Consider the following 17339-nt stretch of genomic DNA (forward strand, 5'->3'; position numbering starts at 1 on the left):
GAACTTTGTCAAATGCCTTTTCTGCATCAATTGATAAAATCATGTGAGTCTTGTCTTTTGTTTTACTTATGTGATGGATTACATTAATTGTTTTTCTAATGTTGAATCATCCCTGCATACCTGGTATGAATCCCACTTGGTCATGGTGAATTATTTTTTTGATATGTTGTTGAATTCTATTAGCTAGAATTTTGTTGACGATTTTTGCATTTAAGTTCATGAGGGATATAAGTCTGTAGTTTACTTTTTTGTGGTGCCTTTACCTGGTTTTTTATCAAGGACATGGTGGCTTCATAGAATGAGTTTGGGAGTGTTCTTTTCTATGCTCTGAAATACATTTAGTAGTAGTGGTGTTAACTCTTCTCTGAAAGTTTGGTAGAATTCTGCAGTGGAGCTGTCTGGGCCAGGGCTTTATTTGTTGGGAGATTTTTGATTACCTTTCCAATCTCTTCTTTTGTTATGGGTCTATTTAGTTGTTCTACCTCTGTTTGTGCTAGTTTAGGTAGGTAGTGTGTTTTTAGGAAATCAACCATTTCTTCTAGGTTTTCGAATTTGTTACAGTACAATTTTTCATAGTGATCTGATATGAGTCTTTTAACTCCAGTTGGGTCTGTTATAATATCACCCATCTCATTTCTTATTCAGGTTTTTTGCTTTCTCTCTTGTTTTTCTTTTGTCAGTTTGGCCAATGGTTTATAAGTTTTGTTGATTTTTTTCAAAGAACCAGCTTTTGGTCTTATTAATTCTTTCAATTGTTTTTTGTTTTGTTTTGTTTTGTTTTCTATTTCATTTAGTTCTGCTCTAATTTTTATTATTTGTTTTCTTCTGGTGCCTGAGGGTTTCTTTTGTTGCTCTTTTTCTGTTTGTACAAGTTGTAGGGATAATTCTTTGGTTTTCGCCCTTTCTTCTTCTTGGATGTGTGCATTTATTGATATAAATCGACCTCTGAGCACTGCTTTCAATGTGTCCCAAAGGTTGAAGTCTCCTAGTATTATTGTGGAGCTGTATCTCACTTTTCAATGCTGATAGCTTTTTTTTTTTAAATGTATCTTGCAGCCCTGTCATTGGGTGCATAAATATTTAATATGGTTATATCTTCTTGGTATATTGTCATTTTAATCATTATATAGTGTCCTTCCTTATCCTTTATGATGGATTTAACTTTAAAGTCTATTTTGTCAGAAATTAATATTGCTGCTCCTACTCTTTTTTGATTGTTGTTTGCTTCATATATTTTTTTCCATCTTTTGAGTTTTAGTTTGTTTTTGTCTCTGGGTCTAAGGTGTGTCTCTTGTAGACAGTATATAGACGGATCTTGTTTTTTAATCCATTCTGCCACTCTCTGTCTCTTTATTGGTGCATTTAGTCCATTTACATTCTGCTTAATTACGGATAGCTATGAATTTAGTGCTATCATTTTGATGTCTTTTTTTGTGTGCTGTTGACAGTTTCTTTTTCCCACTTAATTTTACGTGCTGAGTAGATTATCTTTAGATATTGTCCTTTCCTCATATTCATTTTTGTTGATTTTGTTTCTGCTGAGTCTCTATTTTTTTCTTGTGTTTTATTTTGATGAGTAGGATAGTTTTTCTCCTTTGTGGTTACCTTATTTTTACCCCTATTTTTCTAAATTTAAACCTAACTTGTATTTCTTTGTATCAGTGTATCTTCCTGTCCATATGGAACATTTAGGATTACATTTCTTAGTCCCTCTTTATTGTTTTAATGTTGTCTTCTTTTATATAATAACATCACTGTTACCCTGTTTTGTGCTTTTTTTTTTTCTTTGTTTTTTTGATTTCCCTGTCCGGGTTGACTTCTGATTGTTCTGCCCAGTGTTCTAGTCTTGGGTTGATACCTGATATTATTGATTTTCTAACCAAAGAACTCCCTTTAGTATTTCTTGTAGTTTTGTTTTGGTTTTTACAAATTCCATAAACTTCAGTTTATCTGGAAATGTCCTAATTTCACCTTCACATTTAAGAGACAGTTTTGCTGTTTATATGATTCTTGGCTGGCAGTTTTTTTTCCTTCAATTTTTTAAATAAGTCATCCCATTGCCTTCTTGCCTGCATGGTTTCTGCCGAGTAGTCTGAGCTTATTCTTACTGGCTCTCCATTGTAGGTGACTTTTCGTTTATCCCTCACTGCTCTTAAAATTCTCTCTTGATCTTTGGTTTTGGCAAATTTGATGATAATATATCTTAGTGACTCTCTTTTAACACCTACCTTATGTGGAGTTCGATGAGCATATTGGATAGATATCTTCTCATCTTTCACGACATCAGGGAAGTTTTCTGCCAACAAATCTTCTCTAATTCTCTCTGTATTTTCTATTACCCCTCCCTGTTCTGGTACTGTAATTACTTTTAGGTTATTTCTCTTGATAGAGTCCCCCATGATTCTAGGGTTTCTTCTTAAATTCTTTAATCTGATTTTTCTTCAAATATGTTAGTGCCAAATGATTTATCTTCAAGTTCAGAAATTCTGGTTTCTACTCGTTCAATTCTGGTCCTCTGACTTTCTATTGTGTTGTCTACTTCTGTAATTTTATTGTTAATCTTCTGAGTTTCTGAATGCTGTCTGTCTATGGATTTTTCCAGCTTATTAAATTTTTTCATTATTTTCCTGAATAATCTTTCTAATTTCTTTAATTGCTTTATCTGTGTGTTCCTTGGCTTGTTCTTCGTATTGCCTCATTTCCTTCCTGTTGTCTTGACGGGTTCTGTATATTAATCTTTTGTGTTCTGGCGCTGGTAATTCTAGGAATGCACTTTCATCTAGAAGATCCCTGGACTCTTTGTTGAGGTGATCATGGTCTGTTTCTTTATGTGACTCGATATTGACTCTTGTCTCTGAACCATCTATAAGTTATCATATTAGTTTATGCTTGCTTACTGTGTCATAGCTTCTTGGTTTGTTTTGTTCTGATATGCCCAATGGGTTGCTTGAGTGAGCTAACTTGATTATTTTCACTTTTGAAGCTCTGATATCCTGTCCCCAGCTGGCTAGAGCTGTTATCAGCTATATCAGTCTAGGAATCCATTCACTTTTCTTGTATGAATTCAGCTCAGGTGTCCAGGTAGCTGATATCAAGTGTGTGGTACAGGCTCTGTCTTCCAGTCTTAGAGGGGCAGGAGTGATTGGTGTATGTACCAGTATTTGATTGCAAAAGGGGGTCACACTGTGGACAAGGCAGGGGGCTGAGAACTGACCCCTGAGTGTCGCTGAGGAAAGCGCATCCTTATTCCCTACAGCGTGTCGGTGCGTGGGTTCCGCAGATGCACAATGGGCACCCAATGTTTTTGGTTGTAATGACTGGGAGGTACCAGTTATCCTTGGACTCCTGTCGCTGGTGGCTGGGTGACCTGAGTGGAGCTACCAGGCCTTAGGTCCCTGATGTGGGTAGGTGAGGACCCTGTTTAATAGGCAAAGCAATGTCAAACATCAAACACCCAGCTCTCCACCGCACAGCTGAATCAGCTGGAGTCTGCCAATAAGTGCTCTCCTGAAGTAGGCCCACACAGGTCCACGCAGAAGGGATAGGTGCTCAGAGTCCACAGACCACTTATGCCTGGACAAGAGCCGTTTCTGTCCTGAGCTCCCCTGGTTAGTGGAGCTGTCAAATTATCTTTTCCCCCAATTGCGAATTCTTCCCTTCTCCAAGGCCGGGAGGATGGCTCTAGTCACTCAGTTTTATGTATTTCAGACCCAGGGAATTCAGCCACTGAAGCCAGCTTGGGGTGCGGGGGCCTCAGTAAAATACATGCAAGTGCTTAGCTTTCGCCGAGAGCACGGTTCTTCTCTGTTTCTGGAGGTGTGAGTAGGCTGTATGGCTGGCTGCTTCTTCCTGAGGAAACTGTGGCCAAAAGGTAGTACCAGCCCACCAACACTGCTCTGGTAATGGTGCCCGAGGGCTCCCCACGATTCAGGTCCAGTAACTCCTCTCTGCTTCTGAACAGTCTCTTCCTCCCCCTGCCCTCTCTTTGTTTTCTAAGCTTACCTTTGATGCTCAGGGCTCCTAGCTTGTCATAAATATACTCGTTTCACTTGTTTTTTTAGGTCTTTGTTGTAAAGAGGGCTCTCCGGAAGCGCCTGTCTATTCCGCCATCTTGGCTCTGCCTCCTCCATTAGAAACTTCTCCTTGTTGTTTATTGCCATTGAGTTGGTTCTGACTCATAGAAGTGTTATGTGTAATGGTACAAAAAGTTGCTTGTTCCTGTGCCATATTCGCGATCACCGATACGTTTGAGTCCATCGTTGTGGCTGCTGTGTCAGTCTTTCTAGTAGAGGATTCCCTCTCTTTTTGTGGACCCTCTACTTTACCAACTATGATGTCCTTTTCTAGCAACTCATCTTTCCTCATGATTTGTCCAAAATAAGCAAGTTGAATTCTAGCCTTATTCTTGTGCATTTAAGCAAAAAAAAAAAAAAAAAAAGAATTGGATAAGATTTTAGGGAGATCACGGAATATACAGGGAATATAAAGAACGAAACTCAGAGAATGAATGTAACCAAAATATTCTGTTAAGCAGGAGCCACTTCCAAGGTTACCTTAGATACCTGGTCTGATAGCACCGCCTCTGCTTGGCAGTTTCTACTTGACATCTTTATTTCTGCCTCTGGATTCTGTGAGTCCTACCACTCGATAATTCTTTCATGAGATAAATTATAAACTCTCTTTTTATTTATTAATTATTTGCTGGATGTTGCAATCCTTTTCCAGATGCATTTTATTGTCTGAACTTGGGTAATATGGCCCTAGGGAGTGTTCCCTTTGGTTTCTACAGGGCAAGGCAGGGCTTGTATATTGGACAGACAAAATACATACACACATAGCTACACACATACATAAAATGAACATTCTCAGATTAACCTCTGCCAAGATTTCCAGAACATTGCCAGTCTGAGGCTACTTTATGTAAATTTCTAGACTTAGAATTGTTTAAAACTACACAGGTAGGAAAAATTGACCTCTAATCTAGAAATTGTTTTAAATGTGAACTGTATTTGCTCAATATTTCCATTAACCTGTGAGCAGATATTATTATATCTCTATGAGACACAGAGAGGTTAAATAACTCACCCAAATAACAATAAATATTTAAATTCATTGCCTCAATTTCTGTGAAAAGCACATCATTATTTTCATACTCCCATATAAAGTTATTATGTGGTTCTCACAAAAACAATCTGTTTTATTTTGGGGGAACACTATACATACATATTTTCCTTCTATGAATAACTTCACATGTACATGTATTAAGAGTGCCTTTTTTATATAAAGAAAAATGTCATCTGAGTAATTTGTGTTTGTGTTCATTCATTCCTTTTTCTAAAACTTGGCATTATACCATCTAATTTATTTTGATTTCATCTTTAGGATTATGTAAAAAGCGAAACTGTCCTTATCCCTTGAAGCCAAATTTTTACTTTTCTGAGATTTTAGCAATTTTATCTATAATTTCACCAAGATCTCTATTTGATATGAAGAAAAATGACTGGAGAAAATCCTAGGATAAATTAAATTCATTTTGTGTTACCAGGAATAACAACATATTTATTCCAGTTATAAAAAATTTATATCCACCTTGGCAAGCTTGAACAACTCTTTCCAGTCCACTGTATACAAATAAATACAAAGTCAATAATACAACATAGACAAACATACAACTATACCTTTTATACATAAAACCAGAGACCTAGGGGCATGTTTTCCAATGATATGCCTAGAAAACAAGAGTCACACTTGAGTAAACATAAAGCTCTTACAATTCATATTATAAGCCCTGACTTAAAAGATAATACACACGTGAGCAAACCAAGAGGAGCTCTTCTGAAAAAGGATGGAGCACTAGAGCATAAACCGAAATATACTGAGCACTCTCCTTCAATAAGCATCAGGATTATGAAACTGAAAATGAAATTGAAAGAAAATTTCTTCACAAAAAGAAAGTTTCAGTACATACATAAAGCTGAAAATTGAAAATATAAACGACATTGCTCAGAAAAAAAAGATAACAAAGACTCACCACATCAAGTTACCTAAATGATTACCAGTGACCCTCACTTTTACCATTATATAGGAAAGTTTGCTCATACTTTCTACATGTAAAATGAGAAGTTATTTTTTTTTATTTTTTTTTTAACATAAAACAGTCAAGAAAGAAACAGAAGATCAAAAGTATAAGGGTCTCCCAGTTTCACACAAAACAACACTCATTTGATATTGTCCATATTTATTTCATATAAAATATATTCTTATAAAAAAAAATAGGCATGAACAATATAATAATTGCACCTGTGTCATTAGAAAAAAACCGTTTCTGCTGAGTCAATTCTGACTCATGGCAACCCCATGTGGTACAGAGTAGAATTGCTTCATAGGGTTTTCTAGGCTGTAATCTTTGTGGCTGCAGGTCACCAGAACTTTCTTCCACAGTGCCACTCAGTGGAATTGAACTGCCAGCATTAAGGTTAGTAGTTTAACATAGACAGTTTGCATCACCAAGAAAGGATAGGAAGTCTTCTAAATACTTACTTGATCTGTTTAAGTGTGAGAGCTCTAGGCCAAGTAAATGGAAGTCTAAATGAATCACCAAACATAGTCATTGCCACTCCATCGTTTCCCAGGTTTGAGCCAGTTTAGGTAACCACAATCCTTTCAATGATGAGGAGGCCAGGTTCCCTGAAGAAAGGACCCCGTCATACTGACAAAATTTATACTGTTAATATTTCCCCAAACCTTCACCAAAGGGACCTATAACGTTTTACCTGTCCGTGCACTGGGAGAAAAGAAATAATCTGACATTTCAAGGACTAGTAGACACTGGCTCTAAACTAACAGTAATTCCAGGAGACTCAAAGTGTCACTACAGTTCAGTAGTCAGAAGAGGGGAAAAATGGAAGCCATGTGATCAATGAAATTTTAGCTCAAGCCTGTCTCACAGTGAGTCCAGTGGGTCCCTGAAACCATCCTGTCATTATTTCCCCAGTTCCTGAGTGCTTAATTGGAATAGGCATACTCAGCAACTGGCAGAACCCCATATTGGTTCTCTGACCTGTTAAATAATGTCTATCATGGAAAGAAAGCCCAAGTGGGAGCAATTATAACTGTCCCATCTAACAAAATAGTAATACAAAAGTAATAGCACATTGCAGACTTTATTGCTACCATCAAGGACTTGAAGGATATGGGGGTGGTGATTCCCACCATATCTTCATTCAACTCACCTATTTGGCCTTTGGAGAAAACAGATGGATCTTAGAGAATGACATTGGATTACCATAAACTTAACTAGGTGATGACTCCAATTACAGCTGCTATTTAAGATGTGATTTCATTGTGTCAGCAACGTAGCATATCTGGTAGCTGGTACACAACATTTATTGATCTGTCCCATCTCAGCGGTGTATGAACTCTCCAGCCCCCTGCCATAATTTAGTCCACTAGGATCTTCATCACTTTTCCCTTCCTCAAGACATCATATTGGTATATCACATTGATGTTATCATGATGACTGTACCTAGGAGCCAAAAATAGCAACTACTTTAGACCTAACAGACTAAGACTTTTGTGTGGCAGAGGGCAGAAAATGACTTTGACAGAAATCCAGGGGCCTTCTAAACCAGTGCAATTTCTAAGGATCCAGGGGTGTGGTGCATGTTGAAATATCCTTTTTAAGGTGAGGGATGAGTGATTACAACTGGCCCCTCCTACAACTAAAAAGGAGGTACACTGCCTGGTGGGCCTCTGGATTTTGGAGGCAACATATTCCTCATTTGGATGTGCTACACTTTTTTTTTTTTTTTACTCTGGCATATTTATTAAGCGTTGTGAAAAGCTACTAGTTTTGAATGTCATCCAGAACAAGAGGATTTTCAGCAACAGGTCCAGGGTGCTGTGCAAGATGCTCTGCCACTTGGGCCATGTGATCCAATGGTGCTTGAAGTGTCAGTGGAAGATTGAGATACTATCAGGTGCCTCTGGCAGGCCCCTAGAGGTGAATCCTTAGGATTTTGAAGCAAAGTCCTACCATCTTCTGCAGATAAATACTCTCTTTTTGAGAAAGAGCCTTAATCTATTGATGGGTCTTAGTAGTAACTGAACACTTAACTGTGGCCCACCCAGTTACCATGTGACCTGAGAGGTCCATCATGAACTGGGTATTGTCTGACCCATCAACTCATCAAGTTAAACGTGAATAGTAGCACTCCATCGTGAAATGGAAGTGGCATGTATGAGATCATATGGGGTTTGAGTAGGTCCCAAAAGCACAAGTGTGTTACATGAGGAAGGGTCCCAAATGTCCATAGTCCCCACTCCTGCTACATTACCTTTTCTCTCTCAGCCTGCACCTATGGCCTCAAGAGGACTTCCCTACAACTGTCTTACTGAAGAAGAGGAAACTCGGCCTAGTTTAAAATGATTCTCAGTGATATGCAGGTACCACCTAAGAGTGGACAGTTACAGAACTATGGCCACTTTCTGGGACTTTCCTAAAGGACTGCTGAAGGGAAATCTGCCTAGTGGACAAAACCTCAAGCAGTGGGCCTGGTTATTCTTTTTGCTCAGAAGGAGGAATGGCTAGATGTATGACTCTATACTGATTCATGGACAGTGGCTAATGGTTTGGCTGGAAAGTTGGGGACTTGAAAGGAACATAATTGGAAAATTGATAACAAGGGTGTCTGGGGAAGAGGTATATGGATAAAGTTTCCTAAATGGGCAAAAACATGAAGATTTTTATGCCCCACGTGAATGATCAAGAGAGGGAGAAGTCAGCAGAGAAGGATTATAATAATCAAGCAGCTAGGAGGACCTGTTCTGTGGACACCAGTCACCTCTTTTCCCAGCCATTGTCCGTTAGACTCTTGAACAAAGTGTCTGTCTTAGTTATATACAGCTACTATAACAGAAATACCACAAGCAGATAGCTTCGACAAACAGAAATTTATTTTCTCACGGTTTAGGGGGCTAGAAGTTCAAATTCAGAGCACTAGCTAGAGGGGAAGTCTCTCTCTGTTGGCTCTGGAGGAAGATCTTTTTCTCTTCAGCTTCTGCTTCCTGGTTCTTTGGAGATGTCCATGTGGCTTGGCACCAATCATCCCCCATCTCTGCTTCTCACATGCTTGTTTAATCTCTTTTATATCTCAAAAGAAATTGACTCAAGACGTATCCTACACTAATCTTGTCTCACTAACAACTCAGTCCCAAATGGAATTATAATCACAGGCATAGGGATTAAGATTTATAAAACCTATTTTGGAGGGACACAGGTCAACGCATAACAGTGACACGGTAGCAGAGAAGGAGTTTACACATGAGTTCAGTCCCAAGAACTTCTATAGCAAGGCCAAGCAGATTGCAGCCACTGCAGAGTGCCGGATCAGCCAGCGACAGAGACTAACACTGAGTTCCCAGTATCATAGACCCACTCCCAAGGGTAACTGGCCCGTCACCTGGTGGCGAGTTGATTACACTGGCACTTAGGTCATGGAAGTGAGCGTTTTGTTCTTAGTGGAATAGGTACCTAGTAGGGATATGGATTTGCCTTCTCTGCAAGCAGTGCTTTTGCCCGAATGCTCGTCCCTAGACGAGCGCAATGCCGGGTTCTCTGTTATAGTATTTCACACAGCATTGCCTTGATCAAGGAACTCACTTCACAACAAACGGATTGCATCATTTGGCTCATGCTTATGGAGTTCACTGAAGTTACATTTGTGAAAACAACAGATTGCACGCATATTGTGGGTTACAATTTGCTATGGAGAAGACTATGACTCGTGGTGACCTGATGTGAGTCAGAGCAGAACTGTGCTCCACAGGGCTTTCAAAGGCTGATTTTTCTGTTGTAGATCACCAGACCCTTGTTCTGAGTTGCCTCTGGGTAGAACTGAACCATCAACCCTTGGGTTAGCAACTGAGTGCTTAACCCTTTGAATCACCAGGGATACTGTTTGTGAGCCTTAGTCAATCAATTGAAGGCCTTAAAAGCAAAAACTGAGGTTTCCTGAGGGAGTAGGATTCAACCTCAAGGTTGTAAATAGACAGCCTCCTGGAATTCCAGGCTGTCACGTAACTATCAATTTCTGACATAAGGCAGGAGCTTCCAGCCTATTGCTTGACCTACATATTTTGGGCTTGCCAGCCCCTACGATTGCATCAGTCAATTTTTTAAGATAAATCTCTCTCTCTACACACACACACACACACACACGTATCTGTCTTATTGGTTCTGTTTCTCTGTAGAACCCCAACTAAGAGATTCACTGCAGCAATATAGTTTAGCAAAAATTAATTGTATTATGTTTCAGTAACAGAAAAGGTTATTACCTTTTAAATTTTATTTCATAATCACTTCCATAATGTTCATTGGTGCCATTCTTCTAAACACATTTACAAATGTTAATTAATGTACAGTAAGTCATTTTTTAAGTCATATATACTTTAAAAATTTAAAAATTATTTTAACATTGAGTAAGAAAACTATTAATTTTCTAAGAAAATCACTCCCTGGAAGTTTTCTTAATTCATGCAGTGATTTGATTCTTTCAAATCAACGAACTATCATTATGGTTAATTTTTGTCCTCTTTTTCTCATAAATATACAAAAGTTCCAAGTAAGACAAAGAAGTGATACAGTTATGCCCCCTTTTTTTTTCTCCATCTGGGCAAACCAAGAACAAACCCTTGTTTCAACCAAAATCATTATATTTCACTCTGTAGTGAATAGACAAAAGGCCAGTCTACAAAATTACTCCTTTAAACTATTGGGTAAAGGAATCAAGAAGTGCCAGCTAATGAAACTTTTTCTAAAACTTTCAAAAAGTTTTTCCAATTTTGTCCTTATTCTTTTCCTTATTTTGTTAGTTAATTTTCATCTTTTATCACTGAAAATCTAGGCATTGTATGTAAGATCTTTATAGAACCAAAGGTACTTTTGAGTTTTTTCATTGACTATTACCTAATAACATGAAGAATTAAAGCAGTCCTGAAGAAATGGAATGTATCTATTAAGCAGAAATGCTCTTAATTTCTCCCAAAAGAAGTTTTAACCGAGAATGTTTATTTCTGTTAACTTGTAATATATTCTGTTAACTTGTAATATATTCAGTTAAAAAAAACAACAATTACAACATAAAAGTGTGAGCTCAAAAATAATTGTTAAACAGTTTTTTGTCTATTGAATCTTTTTTAAATAATAGAATTTTGCCAGTAACACTAAAAGTGCTTATTAATTATTATCCAAATAGCAAACAAAGATAAGCAGAGTACTCCTATATCCTAGCTACCAAAATTTAAAAAGAGAAAGCAGGAAAACAAAAAAAAGATTATTCCAAATTTATATCTCCTTACTTAAGAAAGAAGAATGGGTTAACAAGACAGCATTTAATAAAACCACTTAAACATTCTTAGTTTAGAATTTAAATCCCACAAAGAGCTTAACTAACTTCTTTTAGGAAAAAAATCTCATGTATTTTTATGTAAGTCTATATTATTTAATATGCCATAACTTACTTGAGCTAAATTACTACTCCGAAAGGAAAAAAAAAAAAATACCACTGGGATATTTTGAAAGCGTTCTGTGCCAAGTATTATTTTGCCCTGGTCATGTTTAGGGCATTATCATTAGTGTTTTGCTGTAGTTTAACTTTTTTTTTTTTTTTTTTTACCTTTGTTATGACCTTGGGCATGAATAAGCTCATTAAAAATTAAATTGCTTATTATAGTCTGGCATCACTTTCCACTTTGATCAGAAAGCACAATAAGTTCCTTGAGTGAATTTACCTATAAAATGTTCTGATAATGAGAACAGAAAAGGCAAGTTGAATAACCTTAACGCTGAAACAAAACTGCAGAAAATGCCACCAAGCAGGCAATAATGAACATTTTATAAGGAGAAAATAAACTATAGATTTGCAATATCAAAATTTGGTTCTCCAGCTCGTTAAGTAAGCATCACTTATAACTTGAAGGTCTGGTTGCCTCTTTCAGTTCTACAAAACAATATTCTGCTACTATAGGTATTTTTGCCCCAAACAGGAGAATACAATTAACAACTCTTGAATAATGTTAGAGAAAAGAAAAAAAGATTTTTTTAAGCGAGTCTCATTGAAATGTTCTCTAAATTAGGTATCTCAATGTGCTGAAAGCTTTATCATTCTTTTTTAAAATTCTGCAGCTGTTATTTCACAGCTTTGATTGTGCTGTGACAATTCACTTTGGTGTAGCTCTAGTCCTAGAGTTTTTGTGTAATTTATAGTTTTCTACCTTTTCAGCATATGAGGAGAGTGGTAAAGTAAAAGCCAAATGGATTATATCACAGGTTTTCAGCAATTATGTATGAACTAAAATACCCTGAAAACTTCTACTTGCATTGAAATTTCCCCATATTTGCTGTGTATAAACTCACCTATATTTGAAATTCAAAGGCTTTTCACTTGGGATTCCATTGCATAGATGAGTATGAAAACAGTTAACAATAAAACACCTTATGTTTATGTCTACTTTCTGTCATTGAATGTAGTTATATCGATATGGGAAGAAAGAAAGCACCTCAAGTTATTTATTTAAACAAACATTGGAATAAAATGTGTTCTGATCAGGACGTAAAATTTAATATCATTTAAATGAAAACACTAATACTGTTCAGCTGAAATTGTGACAAAATCCCTGGAATTACAAAACGTATGTTGTATTTATTGTCATTAATCTTTTAACATTAACTTAACAATGAAGTCAGTCAAACAAGGGAGAGATCCAAGGTCAGAACCTCTTGCATGCTTGGGAGTTTCTGATATAATCTAATAAATGTAAGTTTTTGTAAAGCAATGATACTTAAATCAAATTCTGGAGATGAAATACATTTCTGTTATTGATGATTAAATTGTTATTTGTACCCCACTTTGCACTACAAATAAAAGATAAATGTAACTTAACAAAATAAATATTTCTTACCTATTATTGTGTCCTTTTGGGGCCAAACCAGTATTTCTTGAATGAATATGTACTTATCACGCAGAGGGCTGTTAACTCTAGACATTTCTTGGCATTAAAAGTTGAGTACACTTCTAGGTTCTCATAATGCTACTACTAATTTTTCAAAATCTAAATAGAATATGCATTACTCTATAATAAATAATAAACTATTTAAAAATGCTCATTAATATTCATAGTGTGTTATTGCCACATATACATTGTTAATATGCAAAATAGTTGAATAGTAGGTTTTTTACTATTGTCATAAATGTGAAACGTCAGAAAGTAGAGATAGTTGACAAGTGAGGAGTAGGCGTGTGCGTATCTACGTAAATATACAGTGTTTAGTAATGTATTTGGAGTCCTTGGGGGTGTAAATGGTTAAGCACCTGACTAGTAAGGGGGTTGGCAGTCCGAAACCATGAAGAGGTGCCTTGGAAGACAGTCCTGGTGATCTGCTTCCAAAAGGTGGCAGCCTTGAAAGCCCTGTGGAGCAGTTCTACTCTGCACACATGGGTTGCCATAAGTAGAAATCGACTCAGTGACAGTTAACACCAACGGTAATAGTAGTACGGTATTGTTTTTTTTAATTCACGTAAACAACATTGTACTGAGCTTATACCTCTTGTAATTTACTTTTTCTGAGATTTATCAGAGTTGATATTTATAGGTTTAGATCAACTCCAATGCTTTATTTTAACTTACCTCAAATTATTTAACTATTCTCTTATTGGTGGATATCAAGGTTTCTACATATTATAAATAATATTATAGTGAACATTGTTATACATGCCACCTTGTGTATATATTTGAGCATGTGTCCAAAATTGGAAGTGCTGGACTCTAGGCTATGTATTTCTTCAGCTTCACTACATATTGCCAAATTATTTCCAAACTCACTGACCAATTCATTTCCCAACCAGTGTGAGAAATTTTGTGTCTCTACAAATTGGAATGACTGGACGTTTTAATTTTTGCCTATGCGAGGGATTTCTGTTTCTTAAATGTACATTTTTTCTGGTCCATAGTGAGGCTAAGCATCATTTATGTTGCAACCATTCAAAGTTATTATTTTGAGTGATTTTCATATTATTTGTCTATTTTTCTATGGGAGTGCTTGTTTTCTTAATATTTTTTTTTCAGAATTTATATACTCTAGTTTCTGCTTCTTTATCAATTTTAATTATCTTCTTCCAATCTCTACTTGTTTTTCACTTTTTTATAAAGTCTGAATTTTAAATGCTAATCTCTAAATTTCCATTAGTCCTCTTTCTGAACACGTTTGTTTATCAACCTGAAATTGTTTTTTTTAGAATTTGAACAATTGTGAAGAACAATAACTGCAAACACACTGTAGTGTAAGTTTCAGTCATCATGCTCTGACTACTACCTCCAATCTGACTACTGTCTCCAAACACAATTCTAAATCCTTTATCCTAAATGAGGATTTCTTACCTCTCTTCCTCTGTGTCTTTCCTTTTTATACGTTCTTTAATTTCCCATGTCCACATTTATAATACATCTTTTGCATTCACTCTCAACAAGTTTGCCCCCTCTCACCTCTTATGAGTTGGTTGGATGAAACAAAACCATAGTTAAAATTCAATTCTTCAGCTCAATGTTGCTGGAAAATAATGAAAAATCATGCTAAATGTCCTCACTTTAAATTTATTATGAGTAACCTCATGTTGATCCTCAGTGTGTGTTATATTGTTTCCAAATATTTGCTGATTTTGTAGATATTTTACTGTTATCGATTTATAATATAATTCCCTTGTAGTAAGACAGCATATTTTATAAGAATTATATTCTTGTAAATTTATTGGTTTTGTGGACCAGGATACAATCTATCTTGGTAAATGTTCTGTGTGCACTTGAGAAAAATGTGGACCCTGTAATTGCTGATGGAGTGTTCTGTAAAATGCCAGTGAAGACATTTGGGTTGACAGAATTTTTAAAATTGTATACCCTTACTGATTTTCTGTCTATATGTTCTATCAATTATTTTGGGAGTGGTGTTGAAATAGCCAACTATGACTGTGACACTATTTCTCCTTTTAATTTCATCAGTTTTTGTTTTATATGTTGTTGTTGTTGTTAGGTGCCATCGAGTTGGTTCTGAGTCATAGCAACCCTGTGTACAACAGAACAATGCCTGGTCCTGCACCATCCTCACAATTGTGGTCATGCTTGAGCCCATCGTTGTAGCCACTGTGGCAATCCATCTTGCTGAGGGTTGTTTTATAGGGTCACTATGAGTCGGAATCGACTTGATGACAATGGGTTTGGTTCGTTTTTGATTTTTGTACATGGAGAGTTGGTATTGTTATGGCTGCCTGATGAACTCACCACTTTTTAATTATCACCCTTTCTCTGTTATTATTGTTTATTCTGAGCTCTAATTTATTATTAATATAGTGACACTAATACTCTTCAGCGTTAACATGGTGTATCTTTTTACTTGTTGTCGTTTCCTATTTCTATCCTGTTTTTGTCTTTATAAAGTAGATTTTCTGAAGGGAGCATGTAATTGGTGTTTGCTTTTACATTCAATATGACAATCTGTCTTTTAGTCAAAGTGTTTATACCATTTATATTTAGTATGATTATTAATATATTTGGATTTAAATCTACCATCTTGTTATCTGATTTCTCTTTGTGTCCTCCATTCTTCTGTTTTCCTCTTTTTTTGCCTTTTTGAGGGATTTGTTAGTATGTTTTGGGATTCTATTTTATTTCCTGTATTAAATTATTACCTATAACTTTTTCTTGTATTATTTCAGGGGTTGTTACAGTGTTTATAGTACACTTCTTGACTTGTCAACAGTTACATTTAAATGATATAGTATCTCACTTCACCTATAGTATAAAATCCTTAAGAAAATATACTTCTATTTCTCTCTTCCCAAGACTTTGTTACATATGTTGTAAATTTCATAATACATCATTTTTTTTTTAATTTTGTAGTCTATTATATTTAATGATTTAAATAATAATAATAAATCTTTATATTTACTTGAGATACTATTTTTGGTGCTCTTTGTTTCTTTGTATAGATTCAGGATTCCATGTGGTATCATTTCTTTCTGCTTGAAGGGCTTTTTAAAAAAATTTCTTGAAATAAAGATTTTTTTGTGATTAATTATTTTCATTTTTGTGTGCTTAAACAAAGTATTTTACTTTCATTTTTCTTACTTGTATGATTACTGTATTTTATGAAAATAAAACATGGCTTCTACATTTGTTTGCCAACCACACTCTCCCCTGTGAAGTATTTTCATAAGTGCTATTATGCCTTTTTTTTTTTTACTTGTTGCTGTAAAAAATTTACCATAGCATGCTTGCAAAAATACCTTGCGAGAAGGGCACAGTCAACAAACAAACGTAGAAGGTGTGCATTATTTGTGTAAAAATGTCATGTTTTAAACTTCATTTTTAAAAGAGATTTGGTGTTCATAAAGAAAAATGAGGTATCTTTATAGATATTGTACCAATGTCTTCTTACTTTATTGGAAAACTTTGCCCACTTTATCTTTAAACATTTTTCTCCTTCATTCCCTTTTTGGAACTCCAACAGTACTTATTTGCTTAAAGTTGTTCACTGATGCTCTGTTCAACTTTTTTATTTGGTCTTTTTTTCTGTTTTATTCTTGAATAGATTTTTTTCGGCTATGCCTGCAAGTTAACTAAACTGTTCTTATGAAAATCCCATCTATAGTTTATCATCTCCAGTATATTTTTAATCTCAAACATATGTAGCCTTCTATTTGTGCCTTTTTTTAAAAAAAAAAAAATCTCTTTCCTAAATCTACTTAACATATTCTGTTTTTATCTTCTTTATGGAACATGGAATACAATTGTAATCAATTTTTTAAAAAGTCCTTGTCTATTAATTCTAGCATTTGTGTCATTTCTGGGTCCATTTTAATTTATTGATTTTTTTTTTTTCATCTCAGTACCAGTTATAATTTCTTGCTTCTCTGCATGCCTGGTAGTGTTTTTATTGGATGCCCAATATTTGGAATTTTACATTGTTTATGCTGGACATTTTGTATTCCTATAAAGATTCTTGAACTTTGTTTGTTAATTAGAATAAATTTCATTTTTGGGGCCTTGCCTGTGAGCATCCTTGTGTAAGATTAGAGCAGCAGCACATCTAGGGTGTTTTCCCCACTAGTGAGGCAAGATTTTCTTAGCGCTCCATACAGTGTCTCATTAATTAAAGGGTTTACCACTCTGGCTGGGAACAGGTAGGATTCTCAGCTTTAAGTGTTAAACATTGTTCCTCCTAGTGATTTAAGGAGGTTCTTTTGCCAACCTATGTTAGTTTCCTTATATAGCTGTGCTGATCAGCATCC

The sequence above is a fragment of the Loxodonta africana genome, chromosome 21, assembly GCF_030014295.1.
Source record: "Loxodonta africana isolate mLoxAfr1 chromosome 21, mLoxAfr1.hap2, whole genome shotgun sequence".
Lineage (NCBI taxonomy): Eukaryota > Metazoa > Chordata > Mammalia > Proboscidea > Elephantidae > Loxodonta > Loxodonta africana.